Here is a 21483-nt window from a genome sequence, read left to right as displayed (position 1 = left end):
TTTTTTTCTGACTATCAAATATATTTTTCACCAAATTATTTCTTAAGAAAATAGTTAGGTTTTTTTTAAAATGAGGTATGGACACAGTCCTCCTGGACTATTTAAAGAATTTTTTTCAGTGTCTGTCTTGTCTGGCCTTTCACAACTTATCTGATGTCTGTGTAGCTCTTTTGCAGATCTAAGTACCCTTTACTGTCAGATGCTGATATCTGGGAGAAAGATTTACACAGTCTGTGGTTCTCTTATCTTTTGGTGTGAGCTCCTGTTCCACCATTCTTCACAGACCTTAACCACAAAATGCAGGTCTGAAAAACAAGGGAAGATGTCTGAACAAGCATTTTGAACACAGAATTTTCTTTGGACTGTGAGTGCTAGTTTAGTTTAGTTTAGTTTAGTTTAGTTTAGTTTAGTTTAGTTATCTGCATCTATATCAGTTAAATAAACCGGGCCAGGATGTGGGCTGAGCATTACTCACCTCACTGATAATTAGGCAGTTGAATATGGGATACTTCAGTGACTAAATAGTAACTGCTTTGCATTTTATACATTGACATATCGATGCTTAGTTTTAAATAAGTTGTATCAGGGCTTCTTAGAGACATTTTCATCTTGCCTGTGTTTCTAGCCAAACTTAATGATAGTCGTCCAGAAGTTAAAATATAACGTACTGTGTTGCAAACTTTAAAATGTATGCTACCCTGATGCTAATTACAACTAAATAGGAGTGTGTGATTTTATCTTAGAGATGCCTGGCACGCAGTCCTGGGGCAATGCAGGAGTGAGAACAGTGTTTCCTGTGAGATATAAGGAAAACTGATGCAAGATGGCAGTAAGTCCTTTAGTTATGATTTTGCCATATCCTGGGATCAGTCTCAGCTGACTTCAGCTGTTTACCACAGCATGTGGAGCATAATGTTCTGGTTTCAGTACATTCTTACTTTGACCTCTGGATGTTTTTCTGCCTCAGGTGTCCTTTTTTGCAGTATTCTGGATTCTCTATCATATTTGCAAGTCTCATAGGACTATCTGCAGTCCATGGGTTTGTCTAGTCTGTGTAACACTCTTTGCTAGACATATTCTAATTGCTGGTCAAGAGTTAAAACTGAGTCGTACATTAATTTCTCCTTTAGGCTGTTTTGTTGCAGGTTCCAATCATGATCTGATATTACCAAAGACTTAGGTTGTCCCTGAATTGCTACATTAGCTCTTCACACATGAGCACTTCTATGTTTTCATTTTTTTGTGCTCTCTGCTTAGAAATGCATTGTTGATGTGTTTCATTTTTATGTAATGAGCAACACTTCTCAAATCTCTGTATTATATCTCTACAGTCAACCTCCTCTGCCTGAGCCTCATCTACCTGAATTAACTGCAAAATACTACAAACATTAAGTGCTTCAAGACCAGCTGTTGTCCACAAGCTTCCTCTGCTGTCCGGAGGAAAATGTAACTTGCCAACAAAAAATTAATCATTATTTTTTAAATCTTTCTGTTTTCACTTCTCTTTACAGAAATGTCAGTTTAAAAACATCTTTTAACTGCTCCATCAGAGACTAAATGGTCTTCCAAACATCTTTTGTTTCTGTGCTGTGTGTAAATGAATCTTCCTATCGCTAGAATCTCCAGGGTCCTGCTCCCCTAACAATCTAGGACCAAAATTTTGAGATACTGAAGTGTAGTTCCCTTTTGTTCTGCAACTCCTTTTTTTTTTTTAAAATTTTATTTTTTTTGATGAAAATTAGATAGGGAGACACGTGGATGTTCTGGGATGCTTCAACAACTCCTAGCCCAATGCAGTCTCAAGGCAGGGTCATATGACATTTTGGCATTGTTAATCATTGTCAACCAGCACTTTCTAGTGGTTCTGATAATGTCATGACCTTGAACATTAGAAACACTTTATTGAAATTACACTTCCTTTATAATGCCATATCTACAGCAAACCTACAGCTGCTATAGTCCCCTCAGCTCCCCACATAATGCATTATTTCCTTCTTTTTGTATGGATTTTATATTTATATGTTTTTTTTTCTCTGAAGGTACTTTCTTAAGTGACTGTTTGGTCAGGGTCAAACTGCTACAATCCTTCAGTAATCATTATAACAGTTGGCAGTGGTTTGCTTTGTTCTTTTCTTCTCTATGAAATATTTGTTTCATTTGAGTTCCTCTTTTCTTATAATGACAGATTCCTACATCTTTCATTTGCTAATTTTGTAATTCTCCTTTAAATAACTCTTTCTTTCTCTGGATGCGAATCTTGCCTAGTACAAAGCATAAGATTATTGGACCAAAGTTTTATTTTATTCCTTCCTCAAACCAATCCATTCTGCCGGTGTAGTACAGATGGAAGAGGTCATCCTTTCAAACCTGAGTTTGTATTCTGTATGTTATGAAGTTTTCTACCACACAATAAAGTTCTTTCCTTCCCACTCTATTTCACATTACCTAAGGAATTAAACTTATCCATTACTCCAACGTTCAACAGCCTCAGGACTTCTGGTAACGGCTTGTACTTGTCAAATGTTGCTTTAAGTGGCAGATAGTCATTGCTCTTCCAGGATCAGATAATCTCATGAAAGTTTTGCTCCTTGATTTAATTTGGAATTTGAAAGTTTCAGAAGTTTTGAGTAATATTTTTTTTTAGGTTTAGTTTATAACTATTCTGTCTGGAACACCTGGGCTGGGGAGTAGGTTAAAGCTGATATGTTTCCTGCTTGAACTTCATGTTAGTATTCGCAAGATGCCATTAGCTTCTGCTGGCACAACCATGCTGTTCATTGGGAATTCAACACAAATTAACATTGAGAAGAGACTCTTCTTTTCATTAGAAATTTTATTGTAGTAGAAGATAGAAAATACCCATAAACCACAACCTCAAATATGTCAAAATGTTTTCTTTTGGGAATTGGTGAACTACTCAATATATGCTGCCTACATTTTGCATGCATCTTATTTCTGCTGTCCTATTGTAACATAAGATTGCATCTTTTGATTATTACTATTCAGGAAATCCTCTCAATAAGCCCATCTTGGACAATAGTTATTGAATTTGGCTGTGGTGGTAAGAGAGACTGGAAAATGCCACATCTGTTCATAAGGACTAGTGTTTCCACTTATAAAAGAATGACTTCACACATGGTGCATTCCAGGACAGCAGAAAAATCCTTCCTTTCTTTCTTGATGGCTCTGGCATGTGCTTTTGTTAGATGTGTTAAAGATTACCAAGTGGTATATAACTGAAAGAGATTTGACTACCAACTGACCTGCACAATACTATTGACTTTCTCATTTTTATTATGGAATTTCACATATTTATTATGGAATATTTTGAACCAAGTTTTTGGACAAAAATTCCTAAAACTGTTCTGATAACTAATATCAGCATCAACACCAGAAATGGGGAGAATAGAGGAGATTTTTAAAGTCACCGGTATTAGTCAATCAGACAATTTCTATTGGCAACAACAAATACAAGTGTTAGGTATTCATATTATGACACTTTGCCTGTTCTCAGTTGTTTTGTTGTGTTGAACTTCGTAGTATTATTTTAAGTTGAAGCAGTACTGTGTAGGTTTAAAGATCAGGAAACCTACTTAACGCAGCTGTGTCACTGAAGTAATGTCTATTTGATAATGAAATAAACAGTAGACTAACGCAAGACTACTGCATTAAAAAAACTAACATGGTGTCTGTTACTGTGGGAGGTGGCATGAAAATAGTCGCATATAATATTTGATAATATGTGACATGGACAAATACGCGTTGTTCATATAGTAAAAATAATGTGAATGATGTTGAATACATAAGTAAGACAAGAATCTGGCACTCAGGATGGACTCTGTCTTTCCTGTAGCTCACCATTAGGTAGTTGAGAAGGACAATTAGATCTTTCCCAAATCTTCTCTTTTTTAGTCTAGGAATATGTTGGTTTCTCAGGCTTTGCCGACAAATCATCTTCTTCAGTCCACTACCCATCCCAATGTTTCTTTGTCGTATTATCCTCACTTGGTCAATAAATCTTTTAAATCAAAGGGCTTAATACTAGTTAAAGCCAATTGTGGACTACAAATGCTAAATAGAAGGCAATAATTACTTCCCTTGACCTGAATATTCAACCAAATATTTGGTGAATCTTCATCACAATAAAGATGTTTTCTACCTCTTGTTTAATGCTAAATAATAGTTTTGATGTACTTAAATTATTGCTAAGCACAAATATTTATGATATTGGAAAATGTAACAAATAAAGCATGAAGCATAGACATTGCAAAAATCCTTTTCCTAAGGTTTCAGAAACTGAAGTAGATTAGAGTATAACTCTCAACGGGATCAAGGATAGTACATTCTGTGTTGTTGTAGACCAAATCTTTTGTTCTGTCTTGACTTGTTGGGACAGAAGTGGATCCTGAAACTTGTAATGTTTCCTTCATAAATTTAATTTCCTGAGGAATTCACGCTGATTTGTGGAAAGGTCAAACTAGAGAATTCCCTTTTCCTGAAAGGGTCTGAAATATTGTAGAGCTACATGCTAGCCTTTGCCCTGAAAGAAAAGTAGTATTTAGAAAACATTCATGTCTTCCAGCAAAAGAGGTCATAAATATCCCATAACTCTTTGCAAAATAACAAAAATCCTGGGATCTGAGGCCATTATAAATAACCAATAAAACATTACCTTAAATATTCTTTCTTTGTCCTTTAGAGCCCTGCAAAGAGACACAGATCATGCCCTATAAAATAGCCAACCATTCTTCAACGAATTTTTGTTTATACTTTATTTATGACATTTTCTTCATTTTTTTTACCTTAATGCATAACTTATCTTCTACAGTTCTGTACTTTTGGCTGACACTGTCTGTTATAAAGAATATACAAAAGTAAGAAATCTTACTTGTGAAAAATAGTATTTGAAAAAATACAATGAAGACCTGAACATTTTACTGTGGAGGCTTTGCCAAAATATGTTCTTCATGATGCAAGTGACCAGGTAGAAGAAAGATTCATAAAGACTGTATCACTAATCACTGCCTCATTCTTTTTGTGCGTGTCCTGTGCTTAGCCATATTTTCTTTAGTTCCTCTTGCTTTCTTCTTTTTCCATTGGCAGTTTTTAAGACACAGGTGCAAAAAAGAGTTCACAGAGCAGAAAAGGTGTGTCTGGTAAAGGATCAGAGCCATCACAAAACAATAAATATATGGTTGAGGAAATGTTACTTCATAGACTTAGATTAAGGCTGTAACTATTTTTCAGCCTGTATGTCTGGATTTGAAAGGACTTGCAAGTAAGACGTAACTATAATGGAGGTTGCCCATTTTTCAGGGGACTAGCATAAATGGAAATAATGTGGTAAATGTTTCAGATTTTTAAATTAAAAGCATAGCTTGTTTTATAATCATGGTCAGTGAGATTCTTTTGAGCACTCTTTTGGGGAAATAATTCTCTGGTTATGTTCAAAGAAGATGAAGTTTTTTTTTGTCAAATATGTTTCAGAGAGGCATAAAACTGAACTCTTTAAATGCTATCCACATACATAGCATTTAACTTTTTTATTTTTATTAAGAAAGCAGTAAGTACACATTATTTGGCCAAGGGAACTACAGTAACATGCAAAATTATCATAGGATTAATAGATTTACCACATAACAAAGCGCTTCACAGAGAACATATGAATGTGACAACGTTCCACATAACTGAGAAATACAGTCACAGACAGGATTAGAAGAGCTTTGAGACCAGGAAAAGAACTCTTTTAAGCCAACAAATAGCTCAGAGTTTTAAAGGGATATAATTGAGGATGGAGGAGAACACATAGAGCCAAATTCATCCCAGGTGTGACTCAGTGAAAATCAGCACAATCAATCCTGGAATTAACTTGGTCCAAAATATCTTATAAAGGATACAAAGGTGATGAAAAAGATCTACTACACATGTAATTGTAAAAGGACATATTATAAAGGAAATTTCTTTTGGTCCGTCACCTACATTCAAACGTTTCCCTTTTTCTTTTTGCTCATGCAGAGCTGATGACAGAACAAATTGTCAAAATTTAAAAATACATATATCCTTTGCCAAATGAGATCAGAGCAGAGATTTAGTGAAGTAACAGGATAAACTTAGCCTGGTATGCTATATAAATGGGGCTATTAATGTAAATGGTACTTCATTAATAACTTTATATTCGTCATGACATTTCTACTTGTCTGGGCAGTATGAGGTTGGATTTTACAAGATATTCAGTAGGCATTACCTGATATAATGACTTGCCTGAATAGAACATAGCAGAATATGAATTAAATTGTCTTTTAAATTCTGGATTACCCACGTAACACCAGTGACAACTAATGGTTCCCAAACATACTTATAGATATTTGGATAAAGATGCATAATGCAATCGTGTTACAGAAAACAGAGATATGATTACTATATAAACGGTGCATAGTTAGTCAGATTGCATCAGAATCTGATCCCTGAGATTTTATAACAGAAAAACTTGTGGAAGTAAGATGTGTATGTGGGAAACCAGCTCTTTTTTTGGCCAATGTTCTTAATATAATCATAAATATCTCTATGTGTCACATAGTAGAGGTCAGCATTATGATAAAAGTGTAGTGGGTATCTTGTTTTTTTTTAGTACCCCAATGAATTGTATGATTGTACTTCATTCTTGGAAATGTCACTCATAAGAATTTTGATATCGATATTGAGCAAACCTGAGTACTTGTCACAAGTAAGGTCATTAAAAATAATATTATTTTCCACCGAAAACACCATCCTCCTGAACTCAGTTCATTCTTCTGCACTGGGTTGTGAAAGTATTGTGAAGGATATTGTAACTAGATTTCATACCTCATGAATGAGTGAACCTATTCATTTAAGGCTAAGATCTTTTCACCAGGGTGACTAATATCGCAGAATGTCATAGTGGAAATATTCAACATCTTTGTTATCTATTAATGTATTTCAGAGATCAGCAGAATTTTCTTCTGACATTCAAGAGATCAGCAGAATTTTCTTCTGACATTCAATAGGTAATTTTTTTCCTTTTTTATTTGGATTATGCACAGACATTGAATGTGTTCTTGGATATTGTTTCCTTCCCTTAAATTTGGTATTACTTTTCAACTATCTGATAATTGGTATTTTGCTTCCATGCTTCCAAAGTCACACAAAATTAGCATCTATGACCATGATTTCATCTGCCTTTATGTGCCTAAGGCTGTGAGACATAATTAAATCCTTGATAAATTTTTAAATGCAAAAGATGGAAAAATAGACAAAAGCAAGAACTTTGATGCAAGTCAAACGATATTACTTGCACTGCCAGATTCCTGTCTAAAAGATTTTAGCCAAAGATTTACAAATGAAACACTAAGCACTGTTGGCTACATATCATTTCTTTATGCAACAGATGAATCTTCGGGGATTTACAGACATTTTTTGTAGGTATCTACCATTTGTCTAAATAATGACTAAGATCCTACAAATCACAATGAGCAAAACATAGTAATCCTTAAATCATGTTCTATTGTTGTCCTTGATCTACCTTTTCTATTCCTCTTAGTGATAGATGTAGGCAATGTAAAATTGACTGTGTGGTCTTTGTTTTTCAGTACTGATTTTGGTTCATAAAAGAAAATGCTAAAATACAATTAAAATGAAAGTGTTTTGAATGGTAAATCAGACTTAGATATTATTCCCTTACTTTCAGGACTAATTGTATATATTTAGGATTCTGACAAAATTAATATGACTGCAAATAATGTTTGTATTTTTGGTGTTTTGGGGATTGGTGTTTTTTTTTTGGTTTGTTTTGTGGAAGAAAGATGTAGCCCTGAAATCAGGTTTTAATTTGCGTATACCAAGTATATATTAAATAATATATGCCAAGTTAGTACATTTTATGATTTTCCTTAAGAATTTTCTAAGGGAAACTATTCAAGAGTAAAGATAAGACAAACCAGATAGTTCCATGAGAGGGCCAGTTACTTGGGCAAAGGATAAATATGTGCTCTGGGAAAGTATCATGTATGTTAGGAATTTGACAGGCATTGAACAAGTAAGATGCTCCTTTCACTAACAGGGTACTGGGTAAGAGATTTTTGGCCTGACCTGAAATGATTGCTTTTATGTTCCTTAAACTTTTAGGTGCCATAAATTTTGAATATAACTCCTTATGGCTACTATAATAAATTTCCTTTCTTTATGGCTGAGTTGACAAAACAGTAGATTATAATACAATCACACCCAAATGGTGGTTCATGAACAGGTGGCTACCTTTCTGAAAATGAAAGGATAGGGCAGAGACTAATTACTGCAGAACACTTTGTTCATTTGGGAAATGAACTCTTTATTTCTTCCTTGTAATATATTTTTGGTATTTTTAAGAACGTTTTTCAGTATTTTTAAGAATCTTACTATTGAACTTTACCGTGCCTCCTCACACCTTCTGCTAACAAGATCAGATGTGCATGTCAGCAGTATTGGAACCCTGCTATTGGCTTGGAAGGCTGGTGTGCTGAGTGTTGTACAAATTAATGGATGTACCTGGCCTGTCCCTCTCTCCAAAACAATTAAGAGTTTCAGTTATGCTTCACAATGTACTTATTGTGCAAATCTATTTGCATAGAAAAGGAGTTAGATTTTCTAGTTGGGAATGAACAAGTCATTTGTACATCGGGTCTGGAGGGAAACATCTACTGCCCTCTAGCTAAGGGGCTATTATTATGTAAATACTTGTGAATGAATAAGTATTAAAAAAGTCTACAACATTATTAGAAATAACAACATCTCTTTGGTTCAATTGAAAACACTTGTACAAGCATATCTTTATCCTTGACTGAGTGCATTTCAATTCTTACAAATAAACATGCCTTCTTCCTAGTGGTTGCAGTTCAGACCGAAGATGGCAACTCTCCCTTTTCGGTCTTGTAAGCCTGAGGATTGTTTCCAGAAACAAATCAAACTTCCTGGCTGTATTTCTTGTTTACAAAATGCTGTATACATTGATATTTAAGAAATCCTACGTACTTTATTTCTGACTATCATACATCATATCATAAAATTATAGGTAGCTAATGTCCCACAGAGTGGGTGAGATCAAAATTGCCATGCACTCTATTGGTTGTTATACAGTACTTCAAGAAATACATCCCCTAAAAATCACCTCTCTGAATTCCTCATTGCTTTGCTAACTGTACTGTAATGGTGATGGACTTTTTTTTTACTTTGTAGCAGGAATCTTGTTTGAAATACAATTTACCCATTTTGTCCTTACATTTTTATGTTCTGTAACAAAAAGTACAGGGTGATACAATATGCTTTGAAGGTGAACTCTATATTTTATGGATTAGATTTCTTTTGGGAGATGTCTTCTAAAATCCTGTTTAACTTTGTTAAAAAATTAAATATCCAACAATGAAGAACTTAAAAAAAGATAAGAAAATAAAAATGACTTTGAAACCAAATGTACTGAATGTATAAGACAGATGAAATCTTTGAAGATAAGCTGAAAGAAAATACAATTAACAGTCATGAAGCAGAATATTGCCAAGAATATGTCATTTCTGAGCCAAATGCATTTTACAAGGTGGGAATTGAACTTTTAAGGCTCATGTTAACATTTCACACTTACGCTTTATCAAGGTAAATGAGAAAAAAAAAGTGAAAACTGCTTAGTGATAAGTCTGTTGAAAGTTAAATACGGTCATGTGTCAACACTTTGCTGAATGACATCATTCTGATACAGTGATTACAGGATTTCATAATGATTCATTTCTAAAGGCTAGCAAATAATAAATTCAGATAACTTCTGTAGGTCAAAGCCAGAATAGTTTTCACAGTTTATTCTTAACCTCCATTTTGTTTGTGACTTGTTCGGAGATCTGCACTTAAGCTGATTTGTAGAGATATTTTATGCACTCACACACTGCAAACCCTTTCATTATATGCTGCAAAGGGAAAAAAAAATATTCTCCATAGAGCTGTCCTTGATCTTACTTCAAAATGATAAATCTGTTTTCATGTCATTGTTCTGAGTTTATTGCAAGAGTAACAAATTTCCCTTCAGTCCATATGTTATAACCTCTTCACAGAATCTGTACAGCTATTTCTGCTAAAGACTACTGTGCTTGCTTGGGGTATAAACTATCATAAAATAATGATTTGAATATTTTTATTTATGTTTTGTGCAGCATATAATAAAATGAAGGCTTAGTGATCTTGTACTGCAAATAGGAAAAGCCAAAAACATAAATTGTGTAGATAAATGGTAAAGAAAGTAACGTTATCAGACAAATGCAATTCTTTCTGACATTTTGAATATATGAAAAAGCAGCTGATCTGATGAACTTAGTCTGTGCACTTATATAGTTATTAAAAGTCTATTTAAAGTACTGCACAAATGTTTCCTTATTTTAGCAACTCCTAATATTGATTAACCGAAAACAGTGCCAGTGCTCAAGCTTGTTTAGGCGCTTTGATTCCTCTGAGTTTATACATTTGAAATACACATTCTATCCTCAATGGTATATGCTTTTTGTTGGATGGTGACGTATAAATCTTCTGATAAAATTTCCACAACCTACCCAACATATATCTATCATTATAGGTTAGATGTGTATTTGATAATCAGACTAGTAATATTAGTCATGTGCTTGACAAAGTGTAAATTACAGGATCATTTAAAGAACTAAATCTTTAACAAACTAAAAAACAGTCTGACACTGAGGCTTTATTAATTACACTGTTGGTATTTTCATAATATTTCATTTATATTATTCTGTTAGTATTTCCAAAATTTAAATATCCTGAGGCTCAGAAAAACTACTCTGCAAACTTATGCTATCGAAAGTCCAATCTTTGCTGATTCTTACCACTGCCTTTTAATGGGACCGTATTGCATTTTTGGTTACTGAATTGCCATGAACATTTTTTTCCCCTCTTAATTGTTTTTGTTTTACTATGTTTTTATTTTACTGTGCAGAATGGTTTATGCATCCTTGTTTCATTCCTGTGGTTAACTCATGCTATCTACAGCAGTCTATGCGATAGTAATTTAAACCACTGATTGCAATTTATAGAACTCCAAGAACTGCTTAGAACTGAAAAAACACACTTCCATGTCAAAAAGTTGCCAGGCCATTTTAGGTATTTGACAGTGTAGAACAGATGGATTACTGGGAGAGGTATCTCTGTATCTCTTGAGAATCTACAGTTTCTTATTTACCTTTTTTTCTGAAATACGCTGACTTTGAAGGTCCCCCAGAATTATCGCAAGATCTATTTGTCTAATAGTTCCTTCAGAAAGGATGAAAATTTTGTCCCTCAGCATGAGAACTGGAAAGCTTCTTTGAGCTCTTATTTTTTCTCCTTTGGTAAGCTGAGGAAAGCTGTCTGCCTTGGTAGGTAAGGTTATTGATCAGCAAAGTTACTATATTCTGAACAGTATTGTATATGTGCTGTTGCTATTAAGAGCATGATTATTACCAAACACTTAAAAAAAAAGTATGAGTGCTCTTTTAGTGCTAAATCTGGAGAAAAAATAAATTCAAATATTTCAACTTCCTAAATATATGAGTAGATATGGGTCCCTTCCCTTCCCTTCCCTTCCCTTCCCTTCCCTTCCCTTCCCTTCCCTTCCCTTCCCTTCCCTTCCCTTCCCTTCCCTTCCCTTCCCTTCCCTTCCCTTCCCTTCCCTTCCCTTCCCTTCCCTTCCCTTCCCTTCCCTTCCCTTCCCTTCCCTTCCCTTCCCTTCCCTTCCCTTCCCTTCCCTTTTCAATATTTCCAAAAAAATCTACCTATGCTACTGATATAAGGGGATCTAAGAGTCAGAAATTTATTAGAGATACATGACTTATTCATTCAAAGGATGGGAATTCTGCTTATGAACAGGAAGTTTTTGGGTTTTTTTTTCCCCTTAGAAAAGCAGGTAGACAAAATTCCATCAGCTATAGCCAGTATCTCCTCTATTTTGTTTCCTCATGGCCTCTCTGCTCTTCTATGCTCAAAAAAGAGAAAAAGGAAAACAGTCCCTGAAAACAGTCAGATATACAAATTGCTTTACTGCCCCTGGAAGATTGCTTCAGTGCCAAATGTCTTCAGCAGAGACTGCTTTGTCACCAGATATCACTTGCTTCAGCCTAAATTCTGTTATGGATATTTTCCTCAAGAGAGGATTGTTTGATGATTTTTGTTTTTTAACTTTGAAAAATCTGAACCTTCACCCAGGGAGAGACTGATGTCATGTAAGAGCCTCTTTACACAAATAAATATCTTATCAAGCAGGTTGCAAGTGCCATATCTACCCTACTTGAAAATGGAAGATCTTAAAGTTTTCCTGTTATTCCTTAAATAAAAATATAAGGAATTTAAAGTATGTAATAAATGCAAGGAATATACTATTTAACAACATCCCTATGCTCCTTAAATAGAAACACCTGCAATTATTTAAGTATTCTTTGCTAAATGACCATAGGATATTTAAAGTAAGACTATTTCCACCTCAGTGTTTGGAGTTGATATTCCTCACCTAAAATAATTCGGTTGTCTTTTTTTCACAAAGTGGGGGGACCATTCTTTAGGAAAGTAGATAAGATGTTTGGATAAACTTTTCTCCTTCTCCCATGGCTTTATTTGTCAAAATTGAAAAATGTCAAGAAAACACACCGAAAACTTCTCTCAGCCTTTCCAAATATTTTGTAGCTTGCAGGTCATGACACTGATCAAGAAGTAGCTGTCAGATATACAAATCATAGAATCATAGAATAGTTTGTGTTGGAAGAGACCCTAAAGATCATCCAGTTACAACCCCCCTGCCATGGGCAGGGACATATCCCACTAGATCAGGCTGCCCAAGGCCCCATCCAACCTGGCCTTGAACACCTCCAGGGATGGGCATCCACAGCTTTCCTGGGCAAACTGTTCCAGTGTCTCACCACTCACACAGTGAAGAAATTCTTCCTTATGTCTAGTCTAAATCTGCCCCTCTCCAGTTTATACCCATTACTCCAGTCTTATCATTACAAGCCCTTGTAAACAGTCCCTCCCTGGCTTTCTTGAAGGACCCCCTTAAGGTATTGGAAGGTTGCTATGAGGTCTCCTTGGAGCCTTCTCTTCTCCAGGCTGAACAACCCCAGATTTCTCAGTTGCTCAAATGTTCCCTAAAAAAAGTGGGCACCAAGTCCTGGTTTCTTATGACTTATGAAAGTCCTCATCACCAAAGCCAAGGAACCAAATCCAACTTAGTCAAAGCTGTTTGCTCAGTTGCTCAACTACTGAACATTATCCATTCTCTATTTGGAATGATGAATGAACTTGTGTAAAAATATTATCTCATTACATAAACTGGATCATAGAGTGAAGAGAGATGAATGAAGATTCCAGCACTTCATAACTTCTGAATGCCTCATTCTGATACTCAGCCAGCATATTCCTTTAGTAATTTTTATGTTTTTAATATTAAAAATATAGGAATAGGCTTAGTTAATTGATTGCTGAAACACATAAGAAGAGTGGAAACATGAAGCTGGGTCATATTCCACTTCTCCAGGAACAGTGTTAGATACACAATGTGTTAGGGAGAGACAGTATGTCAAGAATTGCCTACATTTTAGGTAATTCAGATTCACTGAACTGAAGAGGTTCAGAGAGCTATCATTTGTGGCTAACTAGTACCAAATTCTAGTGGGGAAAATTTTCAAGCCTTGCTTCCTCTTGACCACTTTTATAGTATTTTAAATCATTAATTTACCAAAGAAATCTAGTAGGAGAGGATTTTTTTCAACTTTCTTTTGGGAAAGACTCTTACGCCCTTTTCTTTATAGATATATAGGAGTCTGATTATAGTGGTTTGTATTAAGATTTTGGAGGTTTATCTGTGTATTTTTATGAATTGAATTATGAATTTGTAAATAAAAAAGACAATTCCCCTCTTATTTAGGAAATGTTATTAGAAACATGTCACAGTCTCTGTGAAGCAGAGACATTATTTGATGAAATAATTACTTCAGTAATTGAAGTTACTTAGATGAACACATAATAGCTCTGAATAAATCAGGCTAAAAACAATGATTTTGTTTATTACAATATAAAAAGCTTCATCTACTTTTTAAAGTATCTCAGCTAAATCTTCAGAGTCGTGAGTCTTGAAGCTACTTTCTAATGCAAGTATATTTTTATTTTACAAATATATTTTCACTTATTTTATTTTATATTTTACCCAGTATGCCTGTGATGAGAGGTAAGGCAGAACTGCCACTGTAGATTAATGAATGTGAAACCATAAAGTATTTCAGGAAACAAACCGACAGTATAGAAGATAAGAACAATCCCAAGGGTTTGAGATATATGTTTACAGGTCTGTGACACTCCAGCGCTATAAAAACTGTAGATTATTCTCTTTTTATTTTGTTTTATTCATAAAACTCCAGTGATATAATAAATTATTGTTTAACAAGTATTTAATTAACTTCTGTAAAAAGCTACAAGTCACATTTTTTTAAAACTTCTTTCATATTCTTAAATGCAATTATATAAAAATTATCAATCATTTTTATTAGTTAATACTTGAAATTGCACACATATCCAATATAATTATTAACGCCAATCCATTTACTGGTTCATTTAACTCTGGCTATGCACAATTATGTGTGACATTTTGAAAAGAAGTACCATTTTCATAATGATACAATCATTAGTTTTTCTGAAGATCAACAAAAAGATTTATTCATTTTAATTCTATTGCTCATCTTTCTGCTGTCTAACTTATAAGGATACGAGAAGCCAGATGGCAATGGAGAATATAGCTGTTGCAATCTATATAATATTCTGCTCATAAATTGTTTTTCTTCTTGTACTTTCACTAAAGTACAAAATAAGAACAAAGTAAAATCTAAGTAAAGATAAGAGCCACTTCTCAGAAGTGAGAAAGTTGATTTCCTGAGGCCTGCAGCCACCAGACTGAGTTTTGCATCGCATCGGTTGATCGAAGAACAATTTTGATTATTCTTTTTTAAAAAAATAATGTTGCCAAAACTAAGTTAATTAAAAAAGATGGTTTTTCAAGTGTTTGGGACATGTTGAAGACTATTGCAGTGTGTGATAGATGAGGGTTTGGTAACGTGATTTCTTGCTTGGAACTTCAGATAGAAAAGAAATTTTTTTTCGCTGTCTTAACTCTGACTTAGTTTGAACATTGAACAGATCATTTAGGCCAGATTAAAAAAACAAACAAACAACACTATAGTTGGGTTCCCAGAGTCTTTTAGAAGTCTTCATATGACTGAGATCTATTAGAACATACACATATCTAAACAACTCACATAAAAATCCCAATTTATTTTCTGTCTAGTGCTAAGGGGTGTATGTGTATCTGATGGTGCTTTATCCTCTAGTTCCTCAGGTGCCTAGAGATTTTCTCACATTAAGAACTAATTGTTTTGATCTTTGTATGGCTAGAAAATTTTTCATGTTGGCATTTATAATTAGACATTCCTTCATGTCAACTGCCAATAGAGGAGAGTACTGCAGATGTTGTTGAATGCATCTAACATGCTCATACAGTCCAAAACGCAGCAAAAAGACATTATAATATCTATCCTGCTCCAATAATTATTTATGCCATTTACTAAAAAGTTTTCTAGCTTATATTATCCTTCATTAGTGACTGCTCAATGTACTGGGCATATTTACTTTTCCTTTATTACTGTGAATGAAAAAGAGCAGTCACCCAAGGAAGGATCAAGCAGATATATGACCATGCGAGTGGATTTTTAGGGAAACAATTATCGAATATCTATTTTTGTAAACCTACACTCTCTTTATGGTCAATAGAGATAATTTTTGTTTCTTTTTAAGTAGACACTTAGAATATGTCTGCTCTTTGGAGGTTGCTTTTATTTTTATCGTTTTTAAGTTTTGGGAGTTTGGGTTTTTTTTTTCAGTTAAGTTTAAGGCAGCTTTGGATTGGCAGCTATTGTCTGTTCGCTTCAGTGTTCATTTGTATGTATTTGGGTGTCAGTATGTATTATCAGGCCTTCTTTAGAAGTTATGCTTGAAATTAAGTGTGCTTCCCTTGTCTATAACATTTTTTCTGCCTTTAAAATTAGCTGTTGACTGTGTTTGGCCACATAATGCACAGACAAAAAAAAATGAGGAAAAAAAGATCCTTGCATCTTTTCTTTTGTTTCATATTTTAGCTATGTTAAAAAAACAGCTGTTGATTAAAAAAATACAGTTTTAACAGTGTATGCATTATGGAACAAAACATTGAAGTACTGTGAATTCCAAGATGACAGTTCAGCGACTTGGACTTTTATTTTACGTTTCTAACTGCGGGTACAGTAGCAGATTTTGCTTTGCCTATGAACAATTATTGTATTTTTTAGTTATTATTAGTATAATTATAAATTGGACATAGATTCTGCACCAAAGAAAAGCATTGCATGTATATTTAGATAAAAATGCTGCAGAACTTTTAAGTGATTCTGCTGCCATACACCTCTAAAGTGGATAAATAAGTACTATTTCAGGTTTAGAAAAGGCACAAAGAAAGAAAATGAGATGCTCAAACTTTTGTTACAAAGGCCACAGGAGAAAATAAAGAGAGAGATTGAGGTCATCTCTTTTTTACTTCTGGATTAAATCCACATGAAACAAAATTTCAGTGGGGTTCAATGCCTGTGTTAAACAGCAATTAGAGATTTTCTTGTCTATCCTCTCACAAGTCATACACTAGCCTTTGGAATAAAGGTTTGTTCTGGCTCATTTTGAAGGTAAACAAGTGTTGTATTCTACTTGTCCATAAGGATTACGCTGCCTCTGTTTTGCCTTGGGGTTCAGTGGTTGCTTTCCTCTTCTGTTTTAATGTTTCATTCTGAATTTAATGTTTCTATGAGACACCAGATGGATGGCCTTGCAGATAGAACTTCTCTTTTTAAATTATAGATTTAAGTACAGGTAGAGAATAAGAAACAGCCAACAAGCTTACCTCATGTAGCCTCGTCTATCTGCTGGTACAAAGAGACCTTTTACCAAGGCAATAGTTCTGTATCTGTATTCTTTCCACCCTCGGCTTTTGTAAAAATTGTGTCAAAAATTGCATGAAATTAGACTGTTCTGGAAATATCGGTCCTGCTGGGAATAGTTTGAGAAATACAAATTAATTTTTACCTATGTTTCTGTTGTGAGAAATGAATTTAAAATCTCTCTAATAGTATTTCCCCTCATCTATTCTTAATTTTTTCAATTGTGGTTTGTTTTCTGGGGAGGTTTTGTTTGGTTTTTTTGTGGGGGGTGGGTTGTTTTTATTTCACACTCTAATATCCCAGGTTGCATTTGCCATCCCCTGGAGTATTACTAGCGGTAGTAGGGCATGATGAATGTTAATTCTTTCACCATATGATAAATCTCTGGACTGGTAACTGCTCCATTTTGCATCATGTTAAAACTTCGAGTATCCTGCAAATATTATGTAATATTATGTAATAATGTCACTGAAAGCTTATTAGATGCCAATGAGTTTTTCATCACAATTGATCTTGCAGTGAAGTATTCAGTGTCCTTTTATCAAACACCTCAGTCACTCAATCTCCATTTAACCAAGATCTTAACTAGACATCTTCCTTAATTTTAACTAAACAGTAATTTCTTTGCAAAGGATCTTGACCAGGTTACATCCTTATTTAATGAGGAAATTACTCAAAATCTGTTAACAACTAAACAGGGCTCGCCTTGGGAGAAGACACAAATTCTTTTCTTAAGAAGAACAACCAGATGGGTGCCTTCAAGGCATACACAGCTTCAAGGGGATGCTTCAAGCACTTTAGCTTGCCAGAAGCAATGATGCTTGTTTACCATAGAAAGATTTTCTGTGTTAGGTTGTTTAAATTTTTGATTTGAGGATCAGCAAATAACGGGATAAAATACGCTAATTGAGGTGAATTTTGTTAAGCTCTTCAAAGCATATAGACATGATTAGTTGACTGAAAAGTAATCATTAGGAAAAGTTAGGCTAAATTCAGAGCTGTGGGTTTCTTTCTTCCTGTTTCTGTCTTATTTGTTTAAAAAAAGTAAAAACCTAGCAGTGGTTGTGTTTAGTATACACATCATATTTTCCGCACTGCTAGTGTTGCATAACACTGCAGATTAGACCCCAAAATACATATTTTTATTGTTAGAATTTTTTAGTATTATAGAACATATCTGTGACTAATGAAGATGTTAGATTTCTAACCAGAATGCAGCTAGAAGACAACCCCCTTCTTAAAAAAGTATTTTTTAATATTTGACTGTCAACATTATCTTAGAATTATTCAGCTTTGATATGATTGCATCAGTCATAAAATTTTGTTGCATTTTAGAGGGAGTACCCAAGAAGCTAATATGTTGATATTTTAGTTATAAGTTTCTGAAAATTTGCAGATTTTGTATGTATATGTGCCTTAAGAAAGCATTGCATATCCTGAAAAACACAAGGCATAACATTTCCTGCTTGTATATTTTATTTCTTGAATAGATTAAATTCCAGAAAACACATCCGTGACTGGTCCTGAGACTAAGATATTCTTAACACTCTGCTGAAAACAGGTTAGGTATAGTTACTAACTTCAAATAAGAAAAGTAAGCCCTTCATTATAATTGAATTAGATTATTCTGCTTATATAGATAGCTGCAGGGAGAGAGAAAACTTCATAGAATCATTTAGATTGTAAAGGACCCTTGAGATCATAGAGTGCAGCCATAAACCCAGCACTGCCAGGTTCACAACTAAACCATGTCCCTAAGCACCATACCTACAGGTCTTTTAAATACCTCGCAGGATAGTGACACAAAGACTTCCCTGGACAGCCTGTTCCTACACTTGACAACCCTTTCAGTGAAGTAATATTTCCTAATATCCAATCTAAACCTCTCCTGGTTCAATTTGAGTCCATTTCTTTTTGTCCTATCACTTGTTACTCAGAAGCTGAAACACACCTCACTACAGCCTGTAACTCAAGTAGTTATAGAAAGCAATAAGGTATCCCCTCAATCTCCTTTTCTTCAGAATAAATAAGCCCAGTTCCCTCAACCACTCTTCATAAGGCATACTCCAGAGTCTTCACTGGTTTTGCTATCCTTCTTTGGACATGCTCCAGCACCTCAGCATCCTTCTTGTACTGAGGGGCCCAAAACTGAACACAGTATTGGAGGTGAGGCCTCAACAGCACTGAGTATAGGGGGATGATCACCTCCTTAGTCCTCCTGTCTATGCTGTTTCTGGTAGAAGCCAGGATACTATTAGCCTTCTTGGCCACTTGGGCACACTGTTAGCTCTTATTCAGCTGGCTATTGACCAACACCCCCAAGTCCTTTTACCCCGGCACTTTTCCAGACAATCTTCCCTAAGTCTGTACATTGTATCGGGTTGTTGTGATTCAAGTGCAGGACCTGGAAGTTAGTTAGCCTTGTTGAACCTCATACAGTTGGCCTCAGTCCATCGATTCAGCCTATCCAGATCCCTGTGTAGTGCCTTTCTACCCTCAAGCAGATTGAAACTCCCACATAGCTTGGTGTTGTCTGTAAAGTTACTGAGGATGCATTTGATCCGCTCATCCAGATCATTGGTAAAGATATTAAAAAGATCTGACTCCAACACTAAGTCCTCGGTAACACTACTTGTATCTGCTGGATTTAACTCCATTCACAGCAACTCTTTGGGCCCAGCCAATTTTTTATCCAGCAAATGATTTACTCGGAAAAAGAGGCAAACCCAATTCATTACAAGCTCTTCCAAGTAGTTGTAGAGAGTAATAAGGTCTTTCCTCAGCCTCCTTTTCTCTAGGCCAAAAAATCTCAATTCCCTCAGACGCTACTCGTAAGACTTGTTTTCTAGACCCTTCACCAACTTCATTGCTCTTCTTTGGACAGGGACAAAACTTCAGCCATTCCTCTTCAGTGATTTCACACTTTACATGTGTGGTATCATTGCAAGAATAAGCCTTTAGAATACCACTACAAAATGTACTATAAGGTTCCTATGGGTCTAAGAAGCTCATCATGGTATAAGGTGAGGCAACATCTGTATCTACTGTCCCATGCAAGGTGATGCGTTCAACATCATATCTGTTTCTCAGGCTAAGGCATAGTATCACACAGCAGAGACACGTAAGCAGTAGACTTAGATGTTAGTTCTATGGGTACTAGACCTGAGCAGCTCTACTAACTGCTGCCACTTTCATGGAATTTCTGAAAGGAAATAATTTTCAATAAGCCTGGAAATGATCTCCACTACTTAAGAGTCTGAACAAGTTCCAAGTCCTGTTAGGATTTCATAACTCTTCTTATTACTTCTAAGATTGGCTGTAAAACATGACAGCCAGATATGATGGGAGCCAGGTGCTTACAAAACTACGCATTACAATGCTCAGGATACTCTGATCAAGGAATTAACTTCATTGCCTATGAATTAATTGTATTTTTTACTGAAAACATCCATCTTAGTTTTACTTTAAGAGATTCAAAGTCAATGGGGGTGATCATTATCAACTAGTCAGTCCTCCATAGTGAAGGCTATAGAATTTAGTAATTAAAGTTCTTAATATATACCCAGAAGAACTAATTTCTCATTCCTCAAGCCTTTAAATGAAAAATGGTAGTTAAAATAATATAAAGAAGGTTTGTGCATTTGACCATTTTTAATTGTGTTCAAAAAGTTCATCAACCTGGTATTTTTTGGGATCTGTTTTGAAAGTACTTTTAAGGTAAGCACTTTTTTCTTGATAAAAACTTTTCATTTCTGTTTAACATAATATGCACCAGGATTTTCTTTGTAATTTGATTAACTTGGCCTGGTTTAAACTTTCCTTCTAGCAAATACAGTTTGTTGCTTTAAGGAATTAATATTTCAACTAACCTGTATTTTTTTTTGTTTGTTTTAATTTCAGAGTTCCTATTCTTTCCCTCTGCTTCTCACCATCTCACCATCCCCTCGGATTCTGTTTTGGTTTATACTTGCTTGTTTCCATATAATAATTCTATTTATTGTAATTTCTTGATGTGTCATCAGTGTACTGATAGTACACTGGAACATTCGTTCCAGTACTTGCAGTTGTGGAAAGCTGCTTGATGATTTGCATAATTGTTTCTTCTACTCAGACAGGTGGGTCTTCAAAATTTCTTGAACTTTGGTGAGATAAAATTAAGTTGCTATTGATTGGTTCTTCAACATGGGTATGTCGGGTATAATCCAGGCTGGTATCAGCAAGTGGCAACCCTTTTAACTCTCTCAAATAATGACCTTTCATTAGGAGTCTTGATTATATGGCACTAAATGTTTTATTGTCTCTGATGTTAAAATAATTCAGGTTTAAATTGAAGTTGTTTTCTGTCTGGTCAACTTTAAAAGAAAAATTTAGAAATTAAAAATTATAATCTGAAAAATTCCTTCCTGCTTGACACTGATGTCTTCTAGGTGTACACGAAAACATTAAAATTACTGTCAAGTTGTAA

At 34.8% G+C, this 21483-nt stretch overlaps 1 long non-coding RNA gene across 1 annotated transcript in view; it reads left to right on the top strand.

The window, feature by feature from the left end:
* LOC128853823 (uncharacterized) overlaps positions 1 to 21127 on the top strand; it is a 29147-nt gene extending 8020 nt beyond the window's left edge. The window contains exon 3 of the long non-coding RNA XR_008452607.1: positions 20919 to 21127. This is a non-coding gene — a long non-coding RNA (uncharacterized LOC128853823). The remainder of the gene's footprint in view (positions 1 to 20918) is intronic.
* Positions 21128 to 21483: the final 356 nt, after the last annotated feature.

This window comes from Cuculus canorus, chromosome 1 (genome assembly GCF_017976375.1).
Source record: "Cuculus canorus isolate bCucCan1 chromosome 1, bCucCan1.pri, whole genome shotgun sequence".
NCBI classification, from domain to species: domain Eukaryota; kingdom Metazoa; phylum Chordata; class Aves; order Cuculiformes; family Cuculidae; genus Cuculus; species Cuculus canorus.
Note: the sequence above shows the minus strand (reverse complement) of the source record. Positions and strands in the feature narration are given on the sequence as shown.